The 16,922-nt window shown below is 36.1% G+C and overlaps 1 protein-coding gene across 2 annotated transcripts in view; it reads right to left on the reverse strand.

The window, feature by feature from the left end:
* LOC133537496 (uncharacterized) overlaps positions 1–16,922 on the reverse strand; it is a 379,400-nt gene that overhangs the window by 338,320 nt on the left and 24,158 nt on the right. The window lies entirely within an intron of this gene.

The raw sequence follows: 16,922 nt of genomic DNA on the forward strand, positions 1-16,922 counted from the left end.
CCTTTAGAGCAGGGGTATCCAAAGTGCGGCCCAGTGGCCATTAGCGGCCCGCAGGTAATTTTTTAACGGCCCCATGGCACATTTTAAAAATACGATTGAAAAATGTTTAAAACGTAAAAAGTGATATAAAGGAGCTAAGGGGTGAAATGTAACAAGAAAATGTTGCAATGTTTACTCTAATAACACAAAGCTGCCATGTAGGCTGTTTCTTTCTTTAAAAAATAATAATGAATCAAAATCAATGTCATTATGAATTATTGACCTATTCAAGGCTCCAATTACGTCATGTTAAATTTTTACACTTTGAGATATTTGGGAGGAAAAATATTAAGTATTTTGTTTGCCATATAAAAAACTGAGCGTTTTTTTTAAAGAAGGGCCTAAAATGAACAAACATAAAACATAAACAACATCAAAACTTATATTTGACAGATAGATCTGAAGTTGATCTCGAGATTATTGTGTTAAAAGTAAACAGTAAAAAAAAATGTATAATTTATTTTTTGGGATCCCCAATCATTTTAGTGTGATTTGTTTTTAAGTGTCATTGCTTAAAAAAATAATAATGAATTAAAATCAATGGTTATGAGTTATTGACCTTTTTAATGCTCCAATTATTATATAATCTCAAATATTCCACTTAAAAAAATTATTGGGTGAAAATATTGCATATTTTGTGATTTTTTCCATAAAAAGTTTTACAATACAATTTAAATCTTTAAAATCATTATATTGACAGATAGACCTAATGTTGATCTAGAGATTTAAAACTTGAATAATAGTAAAAAAAATAATACTGAATAATGACACGATTATTTTTTTTTTTGACCAAAACCCTTTGGGGTCCCTGAGATCAAGCCCGAGTGGAGGCCGAAATTCATATTTCTTATGCATGTATTTTATTGTTTTTTAAAAATAAAAAATATCAAAACGGCCCCCACTTGCTTTGATTTTTCAGTGTGCGGCCCTCAGTGGATAAAGTTTGGACACCCCTGCTTTAGAGGTAGCAACAAGGGCAGAGTTTTTAGTTTATTTTGCTGTTATTTTTCCTACCTAAATGCAAGGATGGGTACATTAACCACTTCATTGATTGTACTTATGTTGTGGAATAAATGCTAATGTTTATATATTTTTTTAAAGGAACATCACGTTCACACTTGCACAATTCAAGTTGAGTTAAAAGTACCAATGATCACGAGGAGTGGTGAAATTATTCTCTGCATTTGACCCATCACCCTTGACCTTGGGGAGCAGTGAGCAGCAGCGGTGGCCACGCCCGGAAATCAATTCCAAGCCTTGATGCTGAGTGCCAAGCAGGGAGGTAACGGGTCCCATTTTTATAGTCTTTTGGTCCAAGTGAAACAAAACACATCCTATTTAAGCCTATCCAGTCTATGTCTCACCAATTACTAAATGAATGAATGAATAAATACTTGAAAAATGATCGAACCTCCACACAGTTTATTAACACCATACGGGGATTAAGCCCTAGTTCTAGATTAAATCACATTGTAAACCGAGATTCAGCGAAATAATTTCCTCAAGCATGGATCAAAATAGTCTTCAGAATTGTCCTAATTGTGAGTTAAATAATCACATTTCTTACAGGGATACCAGAGCTAATTAGTAGTTTAGCTATGAAAGTACTAAAAACTACAAAGATGGTCTCTAAAACATAATCTATTCAACATTTTGACCATAGAACTACCATATGTTATGTAGACCACAAGGAAGTGCTTTATATGTATGAAAAAAAATCACAATACGACTTATTTTAGAGTAAAGGCAAAGTGCATCACAGTGCATGATTAATAGGTTTGATAACGGATTTTTAGTTGTGCATATGACAGCGAGAAGTATTTTTTCTGCACCCTTTGCATTTAATTCAAATAATTCATCTTAATTCTATGATAATGTTATCTTTATTTATAATTTTTAAAGACTTCTTGTAAATGTATGCATCTTTAAAGCACTTTAAATTGCCTTCCGTAAAAATATTTGACTTGAAGATAGAGCTATCTGACTTCCTAAATTATGCTAAAAACCACCAAGAGCAGAAATAAGATGGTTCAGAAACAATAGTAACCTGAATGAACTCGATCATACAGATTTGTACATCGAAAGCATTTTAAAAGAAATAATCTCTCCCTGACCACCTGAGGGCACCATAGACAGTGGATGTTTTTTTGTTATGTTTTTTTTAAAGGCTTAAAAACCCTTCTTTTAAAAAAATTCAAATAAATGCATACTAGTTGGACTTGGAGAAGGCATTCGACCGTGTCCCTAGGGAAGTTCTGTAGGGAGTGCTCAGAGAGTATGGGGTATCGGACTGAATGAGTGTGGCGGTTCGCTCCTTGTATGATCAGTGTCAGAGCTTGGACCGCATTGCCGGCAGTAAGTCGAACACATTTCCAGTGAGAGTTGGACTCCGCCAAGGCTGTCCTTTGTCAGCGATTCTGTTCATAACTTTTATGGACAGAATTTCTAGGCGCAGTCAAGGCGTTGAGGGGTTCTGGTTTGGTGACCGCAGGATTAGGTCTCTGCTTTTTGCAGATGATGTGGTCCTGATGGCTTCATCTGGCCAGGATCTTCAGCTCTCACTGGATCGGTTCGCAGCCGAGTGTGAAGCGACCGGAATGAGAATCAGCACCTCCAAGTCCGAGTCCATGGTTCTCGCCCGGAAAAGGGTGGAGTGCCATCTCCGGGGTGGGGAGGAGACCCTGCCCCAAGTGGAGGAGTTTAAGTACCTCGGAGTCTTCTTCACGAGTGAGGGAACAGTGGATCGTGAGATCGGTGCGGCGTCTTCAGTAATGCGGACGCTGTATCGATCCGTTGTGGTGAAGAAAGAACTGAGCCGGAAGGCAAAGCTCTCAATTTCCCGTTCGATGTACGTTCTCATCCTCACCTATGGTCATGAGCTTTGGGTCATGACCGAAAAGACAAGATCACGGGTACAAGCGGCCGAAATGAGTCTCTCCCTTAGAGATAGAGTGAGAAGCTCTGTCATCCGGGAGGAACTCAAAGTAAAGCCGCTGCTCCTCCACATCGAGAGGATCCAGATGAGGTGATTCGGGCATCTGGTCAGGATGCCACCCGAACACCTCCCTAGGGAGGTGTTTAGGGCACACTCGACTGGTAGGAGGCCATGGGGAAGACCCAGGACACGTTGGGCAGACTATGTCTCCCGGCTGGCCTGGGAACGCCTCGGGATCCCCCGGGAAGAGCTAGACGAAGAGGCTGGGGAGAGGGAAGTCTGGGTTTCCCTGCTTAGGCGACCTGACCTCGGATAAACGGAAGAAGATGGATGGAACATTCGGAGAGATTCTGCCGTCTTGTCCAAATAATATGCAAAAAACAACATCTGGAATGATTAACTGTGTGTTTTCAGTACCTGCAAGAGGAAAAAGATGAAAAGACCGGCTGAGTGCGTCAAACCAAGAAGTTTATGGGAGAGATATAAACCACGGCGGCTTGGAGCATACCTTTCTCCCGAACCTCTCGTCATCTGCCAGAAAACGAAATGGATATAACTTTAATTCCTGATAAAGAACATTCAGCTCGAGCTGTCACACAAGCATCTCCCTCTCTATCCAGATTTAAACCCCAGCGGGATATGTCAACACGGGGCCCTCGAGGTCAACGGTGGCATGAACGAGATACAAAAAAAAACAACTTTATAACTCCCTCCCTCATTCTATCTTGCCGATTGTATTGTACCATATGTCCCGGCAAGAAATCTGCGTTCAAAGGACTCCGGCTTATTAGAGATTCCCAAAGCCCAAAAAAAGTCTGCGGGCTATAGAGCGTTTTCATTTCGGGCTCCAGTACTCTGGAATGCCCTCCCGGTAAAAGTTCGAGATGGCACCTCAGTAGAAGCATTTAAGTCTCACCTTAAAACTCATTTGTATACTCTAGCCTTTAAATAGACTCCCTTTTTCGACCAGTTGATCTGCCGTTTCTCTTCTTTTTCTCCTATGCCCCACTCTCCCTTGTGGAGGGGGTCCGGTCCGATCCGGTGGCCATGTACTGCTCGCCTGTGTATCGGCTGGGGACATCCCTGCGCTGCTGATCCGCCTCCGCTTGGGATGGTTTCCTGCTGGCTCCACTGTGAACGGGACTCTCGCTGCTGTGTTGGATCCGCTTTGGACTGGACTCTCGCAACTGTGTTGGATCCATTATGGATTGAACTTTCACAGTATCATGTTAGACCCGCTCGACATCCATTGCTTTCCTCCTCTCCAAGGTTCTCATAGTCATCATTGTCACCGACGTCCCACTGGGTGTGAGTTTTCCTTGCCCTTATGTGGGCCTACCGAGGATGTCAATCAATCAATCAATCAACCAATGTTTATTTATATAGCCCCAAATCACAAATGTCTCAAAGGACTGCACAAATCATTACGACTACAACATCCTCGGAAGAACCCACAAAAGGGCAAGGAAAACTCACACCCAGTGGGCAGGGAGAATTCACATCCAGTGGGACGCCAGTGACAATGCTGACTATGAGAAACCTTGGAGAGGACCTCAGATGTGGGCAACACCCCCCCCTCTAGGGGACCGAAAGCAATGGATGTCGAGCGGGTCTAACATGATACTGTGAAAGTTCAATCCATAGTGGCTCCAAGACAGCCGCGAGAGTTCAGTTCAAAGCGGATCCAAGACAGCAGCAAGAGTCCCGTCCACAGGAGACCATCTCAAGCGGAGGCGGATCAGCAGCGTAGAGATGTCCCCAACCCATACACAGGCGAGCGGTCCATCCTGGGTCTCGACTCTGGACAGCCAGTACTTCATCCATGGTCATCGGACACAGGAGAAAGAAAAGAAGCGGCAGATCAACTGGTCTAAAAAGGAGGTCTATTTAAAGGCTAGAGTATACAGATGAGTTTTAAGGTGAGACTTAAATGCTTCTACTGAGGTAGCATCTCGAACTGTTACCGGGAGGGCATTCCAGAGTACTGGAGTCGTAGTGGTTTGTGCAGCCCTTTGAGACACTAGTGATTTAGGGCTATATAAGTAAACATTGATTGATTGATGGTTTTGAACCGTTCACATTGAGTTGCATCAACGTCAACAACGATAAGAGAAAAAAAAAAAAAAAACCCTGAAGTTCGGAGAGCCTAATCAATTTACCAAAAGGTTGACTTTTTGTTGTTGTTTTGTTTGACTGCCGAGCAGGAGTCAAATCTTTGAAAAGCAGAGGCTGACATCTTTGGGAAAACAAAAAAAAATAAAGGCATGCACTGAACCCACGCCTTTGTGTTCTTTTGGTCTTTGTTTGTAGAAGGTTCATACGTGGAGGAGGTAGTTGGCACAGTGCACCCACCTCAAGTAATATCACACACACACACACACACTGGAACACACACTCATTTGTTCTGTCTTTAAAAGAAATGTATAATGCTGTTGGATTATTATTTTAAGCAGAGGTACTGATTTCAATGCCAAATGTCAAATCAGATGCAGATGACTGGGAGGGTTCTTTATGCTAATACCCGTGATTAATATTCTGATGATAAGTCTACATGAAGCCGGAGTGTGTTTTAATATCCCAGAGAAGGTGTGTGTGTGTGTGTGTGTGAGCTCCACACAGAAACGATGACGGCGTACCCACGGGCGAGCCGATGCACCGTCTCGACGCTGTTTTACCGCGGGAAGTAACACACACAAAAAAAAAAAAAGAGCAGCAGGAATGTTTATGAACACCTTCCAATCCCCGGGGGGACCCGCGCGCTGACCTGATTATCGCCTGTCTGTAATTCAACAGTCGGCAAGGTGCTGCTACGCCTAGAGGGGTCTGAAGGAGCGTACCGCGCCGGGTATCATTAAACATCATTACACGGCCGGGGGAAGAGTCTCAAGCCGCTTCGGGTTTGGAAGACTGTTTCTGTCAAACGCGCTTGGGGAAGATCACTCACAGCGCGGCCCCCGGAGCTCCGAGCGGCGAAAAACACACAAGCGACGGCGCGGCTGGCGGTGAAAACGGGGTATTTATCAGTCAAGCTTGTTTTGTCTTTTTTCGCGAGCGTTCTTCCGACGTGAGCTCTGACTGTGGCTTTTGTAAAAAAAAAAAAAAAGAGGAAATCAAATAACGGGGCCGAGAGGAGCGCAGCGAGCGGGCCCCTCCGGCATATACAAGCAGAAATAAACCTCCGCTGTCTATGTCTAACAATAGGACGACAACTTTTACTTCAAGGCTATTGCAAAGTTTCAGCAGTCAGGCTAAGAGGCATTTGTTTCCCCCCCCCAGACAGCTATTTGTTTAGTTATATTTAGCATTCGGAGGGAGGATTCGTCATGATGGTTGATGAGCTGTGGATTCATGAAGTGCCGGATGAGGGATTTGGACGCGGTTAAGCATTATTCAAAAAGTAGAGTCACCTGAGCCCCCCCGACATCCCGCTGACCTACACTGTGTAGCAGCCATGGAACATCTCAATCCACCACTGGAGCCTGCATAGCAATGAACACACCAGTGGACACAAAGTCTAGCTTGGTGCTGCCATCTTCTGGCCTAAAACTACATTATTTTACACTTTTTTTCCATTTGCTCACACACAATTTTACTGTATGTTATCTGGATTTACACACTTTTCCAAAGACCACATTCAATTTTTTTAATTCAAAGATTAAATGACACACTTCCGTCAAAACATATCAAAATAAAGCATTTGTAAAAATGCAGTTTTACAGTTGTTTTTTTTCATTTGCTTACACACAATTTTACTAACCATGAGTTTGTTTGTTTTTCAAAAGGATTTACAATATTTTCCAAACGCAGCATTCAATGTTCATAATTCCTTGATTATTTGCAAAATGACACACTTCAGTCAAAAAAAAATGCTCATTCATCAAAATAAAGCATTTGTAAAAATGCAGTTTTACAGATTTTTTTCCATTTGCTTACACACAATTTCACTAACTTTGTGTCTTTTTTCAAAAGGATTAACACACTTTTCCAAACACAAAATTCAATTTTCTTATATCCTAGATTATTTGCAAAATGACACACTTCGGTCAAAACAAAGTATTTGCAAAAATGCAGTTTTACAGTTTTTTCCATCTGCTTACACACAGTTATAATAACTGTGTAAATCAAAAGGATTTACACACTTTTCTAAACACCACATTCAATGTTAACTCCTAGATTATTTGCAAAATGACACACTTCAGTCAAAATATATGGTCGTTGATCAAAATAAAGCATTTGTAAAAATGCAGTTTTACAGATTTTTTTCCATTTGCTTACACACAATTTCACTAACTTTGTGTCTTTTTTCAAAAGGATTAACACACTTTTCCAAACACCAAATTCAATTTTCTTATATCCTAGATTATTTGCAAAATGACACACTTCGGTCAAAACAAAGTATTTGCAAAAATGCAGTTTTACAGTTTTTTCCATTTGCAAAAATGCAGTTTTACAGTTTTTTCCATCTGCTTACACACAGTTATAATAACTGTGTGTAAGCAGTCTTAAACTGTGTGTAAGCAGTTATACTAACTGTGTGTAAATCAAAAGGATTTACACACTTTTCTAAACACCACATTCAATGTTAACTCCTAGATTATTTGCAAAATGACACACTTCAGTCAAAATATATGGTCGTTGATCAAAATAAAGCATTTGTAAAAATGCAGTTTTACAGATTTTTTTCCATTTGCTTACACACAATTTCACTAACTTTGTGTCTTTTTTCAAAAGGATTAACACACTTTTCCAAACACAAAATTCAATTTTCTTATATCCTAGATTATTTGCAAAATGACACACTTCGGTCAAAACAAAGTATTTGCAAAAATGCAGTTTTACAGTTTTTTCCATTTGCAAAAATGCAGTTTTACAGTTATACTAACTGTGTGTAAGCAGTTATACTGTGTGTAAATCAAAAGGATTTACACACTTTTCTAAACACCACATTCAATGTTCTTAACTCCTAGATTATTTGCAAAATGACACACTTCAGTCAAAATATATGGTCGTTGATCAAAATAAAGCATTTGTAAAAATGCAGTTTTACAGATTTTTTTCCATTTGCTTACACACAATTTCACTAACTTTGTGTCTTTTTTCAAAAGGATTAACACACTTTTCCAAACACCAAATTCAATTTTCTTATATCCTAGATTATTTGCAAAATGACACACTTCGGTCAAAACAAAGTATTAGCAAAAATGCAGTTTTACAGTTTTTTCCATTTGCAAAAATGCAGTTTTACAGTTTTTTCCATCTGCTTACACACAGTTATAATAACTGTGTGTAAGCAGTCTTAAACTGTGTGTAAGCAGTTATACTGTGTGTAAATCAAAAGGATTTACACACTTTTCTAAACACCACATTCAGTGTTAACTCCTAGATTATTTGCAAAATGACACACTTCAGTCAAAAAAAAATGCTCATTCAGCAAAATAAAGCATTTGTAAAAATGCAGTTTTACAGATTTTTTTCCATTTGCTTACACACAATTTCACTAACTTTGTGTCTTTTTTCAAAAGGATTAACACACTTTTCCAAACACAAAATTCAATTTTCTTATATCGTAGATTATTTGCAAAATGACACACTTCGGTCAAAACAAAGTATTTGCAAAAATGCAGTTTTACAGTTTTTTCCATTTGCAAAAATGCAGTTTTACAGTTATACTGTGTGTAAGCAGTTATACTGTGTGTAAATCAAAAGGATTTACACACTTTTCTAAACACCACATTCAATGTTCTTAACTCCTAGATTATTTGCAAAATGACACACTCCAGTCAAAATATATGGTCGTTGATCAAAATAAAGCATTTGTAAAAATGCAGTTTTACAATTTTTTCCATTTGCTTACACACATTTTTACTATTTTTTTTTTTCAAAAAGATTTACACACTTTTCCAAACACCAAATTCAATTTTCTTATATCCTAGATTATTTGCAAAATGACACACTTCGGTCAAAACAAAGTATTTGCAAAAATGCAGTTTTACAGTTTTTTCCATTTGCAAAAATGCAGTTTTACAGTTTTTTCCATCTGCTTACACACAGTTATAATAACTGTGTGTAAGCAGTTATACTAACTGTGTGTAAATCAAAAGGATTTACACACTTTTCTAAACACCACATTCAGTGTTAACTCCTAGATTATTTGCAAAATGACACACTTCAGTCAAAAAAAAATGCTCATTCATCAAAATAAAGCATTTGTAGAAATGCAGTTTTACAGATTTTTTTCCATTTGCTTACACACAATTTCACTAACTTTGTGTCTTTTTTCAAAAGGATTAACACACTTTTCCAAACACCAAATTCAATTTTCTTATATCCTAGATTATTTGCAAAATGACACACTTCGGTCAAAACAAAGTATTAGCAAAAATGCAGTTTTACAGTTTTTTCCATTTGCAAAAATGCAGTTTTACAGTTTTTTCCATCTGCTTACACACAGTTATAATAACTGTGTGTAAGCAGTCTTAAACTGTGTGTAAGCAGTTATACTGTGTGTAAATCAAAAGGATTTACACACTTTTCTAAACACCACATTCAATGTTCTTAACTCCTAGATTATTTGCAAAATGACACACTTCAGTCAAAATATATGGTCGTTGATCAAAATAAAGCATTTGTAAAAATGCAGTTTTACAGATTTTTTTCCATTTGCTTACACACAATTTCACTAACTTTGTGTCTTTTTTCAAAAGGATTAACACACTTTTCCAAACACCAAATTCAATTTTCTTATATCCTAGATTATTTGCAAAATGACACACTTCGGTCAAAACAAAGTATTAGCAAAAATGCAGTTTTACAGTTTTTTCCATTTGCAAAAATGCAGTTTTACAGTTTTTTCCATCTGCTTACACACAGTTATAATAACTGTGTGTAAGCAGTCTTAAACTGTGTGTAAGCAGTTATACTGTGTGTAAATCAAAAGGATTTACACACTTTTCTAAACACCACATTCAGTGTTAACTCCTAGATTATTTGCAAAATGACACACTTCAGTCAAAAAAAAATGCTCATTCAGCAAAATAAAGCATTTGTAAAAATGCAGTTTTACAGATTTTTTTCCATTTGCTTACACACAATTTCACTAACTTTGTGTCTTTTTTCAAAAGGATTAACACACTTTTCCAAACACAAAATTCAATTTTCTTATATCGTAGATTATTTGCAAAATGACACACTTCGGTCAAAACAAAGTATTTGCAAAAATGCAGTTTTACAGTTTTTTCCATTTGCAAAAATGCAGTTTTACAGTTATACTGTGTGTAAGCAGTTATACTGTGTGTAAATCAAAAGGATTTACACACTTTTCTAAACACCACATTCAATGTTCTTAACTCCTAGATTATTTGCAAAATGACACACTCCAGTCAAAATATATGGTCGTTGATCAAAATAAAGCATTTGTAAAAATGCAGTTTTACAATTTTTTCCATTTGCTTACACACATTTTTACTATTTTTTTTTTTCAAAAAGATTTACACACTTTTCCAAACACCAAATTCAATTTTCTTATATCCTAGATTATTTGCAAAATGACACACTTCGGTCAAAACAAAGTATTTGCAAAAATGCAGTTTTACAGTTTTTTCCATTTGCAAAAATGCAGTTTTACAGTTTTTTCCATCTGCTTACACACAGTTATAATAACTGTGTGTAAGCAGTTATACTAACTGTGTGTAAATCAAAAGGATTTACACACTTTTCTAAACACCACATTCAGTGTTAACTCCTAGATTATTTGCAAAATGACACACTTCAGTCAAAAAAAAATGCTCATTCATCAAAATAAAGCATTTGTAGAAATGCAGTTTTACAGATTTTTTTCCATTTGCTTACACACAATTTCACTAACTTTGTGTCTTTTTTCAAAAGGATTAACACACTTTTCCAAACACCAAATTCAATTTTCTTATATCCTAGATTATTTGCAAAATGACACACTTCGGTCAAAACAAAGTATTTGCAAAAATGCAGTTTTACAGTTTTTTCCATTTGCAAAAATGCAGTTTTACAGTTTTTTCCGTCTGCTTACACACAGTTATAATAACTGTGTGTAAGCAGTCTTAAACTGTGTGTAAGCAGTTATACTAACTGTGTGTAAATCAAAAGGATTTACACACTTTTCTAAACACCACATTCAGTGTTAACTCCTAGATTATTTGCAAAATGACACACTTCAGTCAAAAAAAAAATGCTCATTCATCAAAATAAAGCATTTGTAAAAATGCAGTTTTACAGATTTTTTTCCATTTGCTTACACACAATTTCACTAACTTTGTGTCTTTTTTCAAAAGGATTAACACACTTTTCCAAACACCAAATTCAATTTTCTTATATCCTAGATTATTTGCAAAATGACAAATGTCGGTCAAAACAAAGTATTTGCAAAAATGCAGTTTTACAGTTTTTTCCATTTGCAAAAATGCAGTTTTACAGTTTTTTCCATCTGCTTACACACAGTTATAATAACTGTGTGTAAGCAGTTATACTGTGTGTAAATCAAAAGGATTTACACACTTTTCTAAACACCACATTCAATGTTAACTCCTAGATTATTTGCAAAATGACACACTTCAGTCAAAATATATGGTCGTTGATCAAAATAAAGCATTTGTAAAAATGCAGTTTTACAGATTTTTTTCCATTTGCTTACACACAATTTCACTAACTTTGTGTCTTTTTTCAAAAGGATTAACACACTTTTCCAAACACCAAATTCAATTTTCTTATATCCTAGATTATTTGCAAAATGACACACTTCGGTCAAAACAAAGTATTTGCAAAAATGCAGTTTTACAGTTTTTTCCATTTGCAAAAATGCAGTTTTACAGTTATACTAACTGTGTGTAAGCAGTTATACTGTGTGTAAATCAAAAGGATTTACACACTTTTCTAAACACCACATTCAATGTTCTTAACTCCTAGATTATTTGCAAAATGACACACTTCAGTCAAAATATATGGTCGTTGATCAAAATAAAGCATTTGTAAAAATGCAGTTTTACAATTTTTTCCATTTGCTTACACACATTTTTACTATTTTTTTTTTTTAAAAAGATTTACACACTTTTCCAAACACCACATTCAATTTTCTTCATTCCTGGATTTTTTGCAAAACGACACACTTTGGTCAAAAATATGGCCGTTGATCAAAATAAACAATTTGTAAAAATGCAGTTTTACAGTTTTTTTAATTTGCTTATACACAATTTTACTAACTGTGAGTATGTTTCTTTTTTCAAAAGGATTTACACACTTTTCTAAACACAACATTGAATATTCTTAATTACTAGATTATTTTCAAAATGACACACTTCAGTCAAAACATATGCCCGTTGATCAAAATAAAGCATTTGTAAAAATGCAGTTTTACAGTTTTTTCAATTTGCTTACCCACAATTTTACTAACTGTGCATATTTTTTCAAAAGGATTTACACATTTTTCCGAACACCACATTTAATTTTCTTCATTCATAGATTATTGGCAAAATGACACACTTTGGTCAAAACATATCGTTGATCAAAATAAAGCATTTGTAAAAATGCAGTTTTACAGTTTTTTTCATTTGCTTACACACAATTTTACTAACTGTGTGTTGTTGCTGTTTTTCAAAAAGTTTTACACACTTTTCCAAACACCATATTCAATTTTTTTCATTCCTAGATTTTTTGCAAAATGACACACTTCGGTCAAAACATATGGCAGTTTAACAAAATAAAGCTTTGTAAAAATGCAGTTTTACAATTGTTTCCATTTGCTTACACACAATTTTACTAACTATGTGGAGTTTTTTATTTTTTCAAAAGGATTTACACACTTTTCCAAACACCACATTCTATTTTTTTTATTCGAAGATTATTAGCAAAATGACACACTTCCGTCAAAACATATCAAAATAAAGCATTTGTAAAAATGCAGTTTTACAGTTTTTTTCATTTGCTTACACACAATTTTACTAACTATGTGGGTTTTTTATTTTTTCAAAAGGATTTACACACTTTTCCAAATACCACATTCAAATTTCATCATTCCTAGATTTTTGCAAAATGACACTTCGGTCAAAACATATGGCCGTTCAACAAAATAAAGCTTTGTAAAAATGCAGTTTTACAATTTTTTCCATTTGCTTACACACAATTTTACTAACTATGTGCGGTTTTTTATTTTTTCAAAAGGATTTACACACTTTTCCAAACACCACATTCTATTTTTTTTATTCGAAGATTATTAGCAAAATGACACACTTCCGTCAAAACATATCATCAAAATAAAGCATTTGTAAAAATGCAGTTTTACAGTTTTTTTCATTTGCTTGCACACAATTTTACTAACTATGTGGGTTTTTTTATTTTTTCAAAAAGGATTTACACACTTTTCCAAACACCACATTCAAATTTCATCATTCCTAGATTTTTGCAAAATGACACTTTGGTCAAAAAATATGGCCGTTAATCAAAATAAACAATTTGTAAAAATGCAGTTTTACAGTTTTTTTCATTTGCTTATACAGAATTTTACTAACTGTAAGTTTGTTTCTTTTTTCAAAAGGATTTACACACTTTTCTAAACACAACATTGAATATTCTTAATTACTAGATTATTTTCAAAATGACACACTTCAGTCAAAACATATGCCCGTTGATCAAAATAAAGCATTTGTAAAAATGCAGTTTTACAGTTTTTTCAATTTGCTTACCCACAATTTTACTAACTGTGCATATTTTTTCAAAAGGATTTACACATTTTTCCGAACACCACATTTAATTTTCTTCATTCATAGATTATTGGCAAAATGACACACGTTGGTCAAAACATATCGATCAAAATAAAGCATTTGTAAAAATGCAGTTTTACAGTTTTTCTCATTTGCTTACACACAATTTTACTAACTGTGTGTTGTTGCTGTATTTCAAAAGGTTTTACACACTTTTCCAAACACCATATTCAATTTTTTTCATTCCTAGATTTTTTGCAAAATGACACACTTCGGTCAAAACATATGGCAGTTTAACAAAATAAAGCTTTGTAAAAATGCAGTTTTACAATTTTTTCCATTTGCTTACACACAATTTTACTAACTATGTGGGGTTTTTTATTTTTTCAAAAGGATTTACACACTTTTCCAAACACCACATTCTATTTTTTTATTCGAAGATTATTAGCAAAATGACACACTTCCGTCAAAACATATCAAAATAAAGCATTTGTAAAAATGCAGTTTTACAGTTTTTTTCATTTGCTTACACACAATTTTACTAACTATGTGGGTTTTTTATTTTTTCAAAAGGATTTACACACTTTTCCAAACACCACATTCAAATTTCCTCATTCCTAGATTTTTGCAAAATGACACTTTGGTCAAAACATATGGCCGTTCATCAAAATAAACAATTTGTAAAAATGCATTTTTACAGTTTTTTTCATTTGCTTATACAGAATTTTACTAACTGTGAGTTTGTTTCTTTTTTCAAAAGGATTTACACACTTTTCTAAACACAACATTCAATGTTCTTAATTCTTAGATTATTGGCAAAATGATGGCCTGCAAGTACATTATTTTACAGTTTTTTCCCTTATGCCTTACTCAAAGATAAGGATTGTGAACTTACTTCCTGGTCAGTCCAAAGGGCCGGCTTGCCAACGAGCACACAATTGAACACATTGGATAATCACATCCACCAGGTGTAAAGACACCTATACACTTTCTTCCATTTGTCATTTTTATCTCCAGATTTTTTTTTTTTCAAACTCAGATTTCAATTTGTACTGCATTTGTTTACCTGACTGTGGTGAAAGTACACATATGCAGTTTGCAGCATCAATGTTGAGCAGTTCTTGAAAAGATTAGATCATCTAAGATGGACTGATGCTAAGTGGAAAAGTGTTCTGTGGTCTGACGAGTCCCGTCGAAAATGTGTGGCGCGTTATCTCCCCATGTCTAGCATTAAAAGATTACAGTTGGTACAAAATGCGGCTGCTAGACTTTTGACAAGAACAAGAAAGTTTGATCACATTACGCCTGTACTGTATATACCTTTATATACATATATACATACATATATACTGTATATACCTTTATATACATATATACATACATATATACTGTATATACCTTTATATACATATATACATACATATATACCTGTACTGGCTCACCTGCACTGGCTTCCTGTGCACTTAAGATGTGACTTTAAGGTTTTACTACTTACGTATAAAATACTACACGGTCTAGCTCCAGCCTATCTTGCCGATTGTATTGTACCATATGTCCCGGCAAGAAATCTGCCTTCAAAAGACTCCGGCTTATTAGTGATTCCTAAAGCCCAAAAAAAGTCTGCGGGCTATAGAGCGTTTTCCGTTCGGGCTCCAGTACTCTGGAATGCCCTCCCGGTAACAGTTCGAGATGCTACCTCAGTAGAAGCATTTAAGTCTCACCTTAAAACTCATTTGTATACTCTAACCTTTAAATAGACCTCCTTTTTAGACCAGTTGATCTGCCGCTTCTTTTCTTTTTTCTCCTATGTCCGATGACCATGGATGAAGTACTGGCTGTCCAGAGTCGAGACCCAGGATGGACCGCTCGCCTGTGTATCGGTTGGGGACATCTCTACGCTGCTGATCCGCCTCCGCTTGAGATGGTTTCCTGTGGACAGGACTCTCGCTGCGGTCTTGGATCCGCTTTGAACTGAACTCTCGCGGCTGTCTTGGAGCCACTATGGATTGAACTTTCACAGTATCATGTTAGACCCGCTCGACATCCATTGCTTTCGGTCCCCTAGAGGGTGGGGGGAGGTTGCCCACATCTGAGGTCCTCTCCAAGGTTTCTCATAGTCAGCATTGTCATTGGCGTCCCACTGGATGTGAATTCTCCCTATGAGTTTTCCTTGCCCTTTTGTGGGTTCTTCCGAGGATGTCGTAGTTGTAATGGTTTGTACAGTCCTTTGAGACATTTGTGATTTAGGGCTATATAAATAAACATTGATTGATTATGAAGCGTAAAATACGACAGCGGAGACCCCGGACTGTTGAACGACTGAAGCTCTACATAAAACAAGAATGGGAAAGAATTCCACTCTCAAAGCTTCAACAATTAGTTTCCTCAGTTCCCAAACGTTTATTGAGTGATGTTAAAAGAAAAGGTGATGTAACACAGTGGTGAACATGCCCTTTCCCAACTACTTTGGCACGTGTTGCAGCCCTGAAATTTTAAGTTAATTATGATTTGCAAGAAAAAAATAAAGTTTATGGGTTTGAACATCAACTAACTCCTCTTGTTTCGGATCACTTGCCCTTCCTCTTGTGTCATCAGTCTGACGTCATTCCTGACCCCTGATTGTTTCCACTTGTTTCCAATTACCCTCATGTGTCATATAAGCCCACGCCTCCCCTTGTTCTGTGCCAGATTTTCTCGAGTTTTCGTGCCTGTCTCGCTTCCATGTCTATGTCCATGCCTTGCCTCGTCCCACGCGTATTTTCCTGGATCCTGAATTCCCACGCTGCTATTTTGAGTTTGACTTTTCTCCTCCTCAGTAGAGTGAATTTTGTTATTTAGTTTTTTCCAACTGAATTGGTGAGTTATTTTTTCCTACAATTCCTACAATGATTTTTTTCTTAACTATTATTAGTGTAGACATTTTCAAGGTCATTGTTTTCTTCCTCCTGTTGGAGCGTTTTATAGCAGATATGACGGAAATTATAGTTTGTTTTTGTTTTTTCCTCCTTTTAGGAGAGATTCTCGGTTTTTCCTTCTTTTCGGAACCTTTTTTGCTGACAATTTTTTTCATTTGTAGATATTGTATTACTCTGACTCTGGAGGCAAAAGAGCCATCAAAATAAAAGCCTAGCAAAGTGTCCCTACTCTGCATCGGAGTTCAATTCTTTGTCCAAGCCTGACAACGACCTATCGATTATATAATAAATACAATATATAACCAT

The sequence above is a fragment of the Nerophis ophidion genome, linkage group LG18, assembly GCF_033978795.1.
Source record: "Nerophis ophidion isolate RoL-2023_Sa linkage group LG18, RoL_Noph_v1.0, whole genome shotgun sequence".
Lineage (NCBI taxonomy): Eukaryota > Metazoa > Chordata > Actinopteri > Syngnathiformes > Syngnathidae > Nerophis > Nerophis ophidion.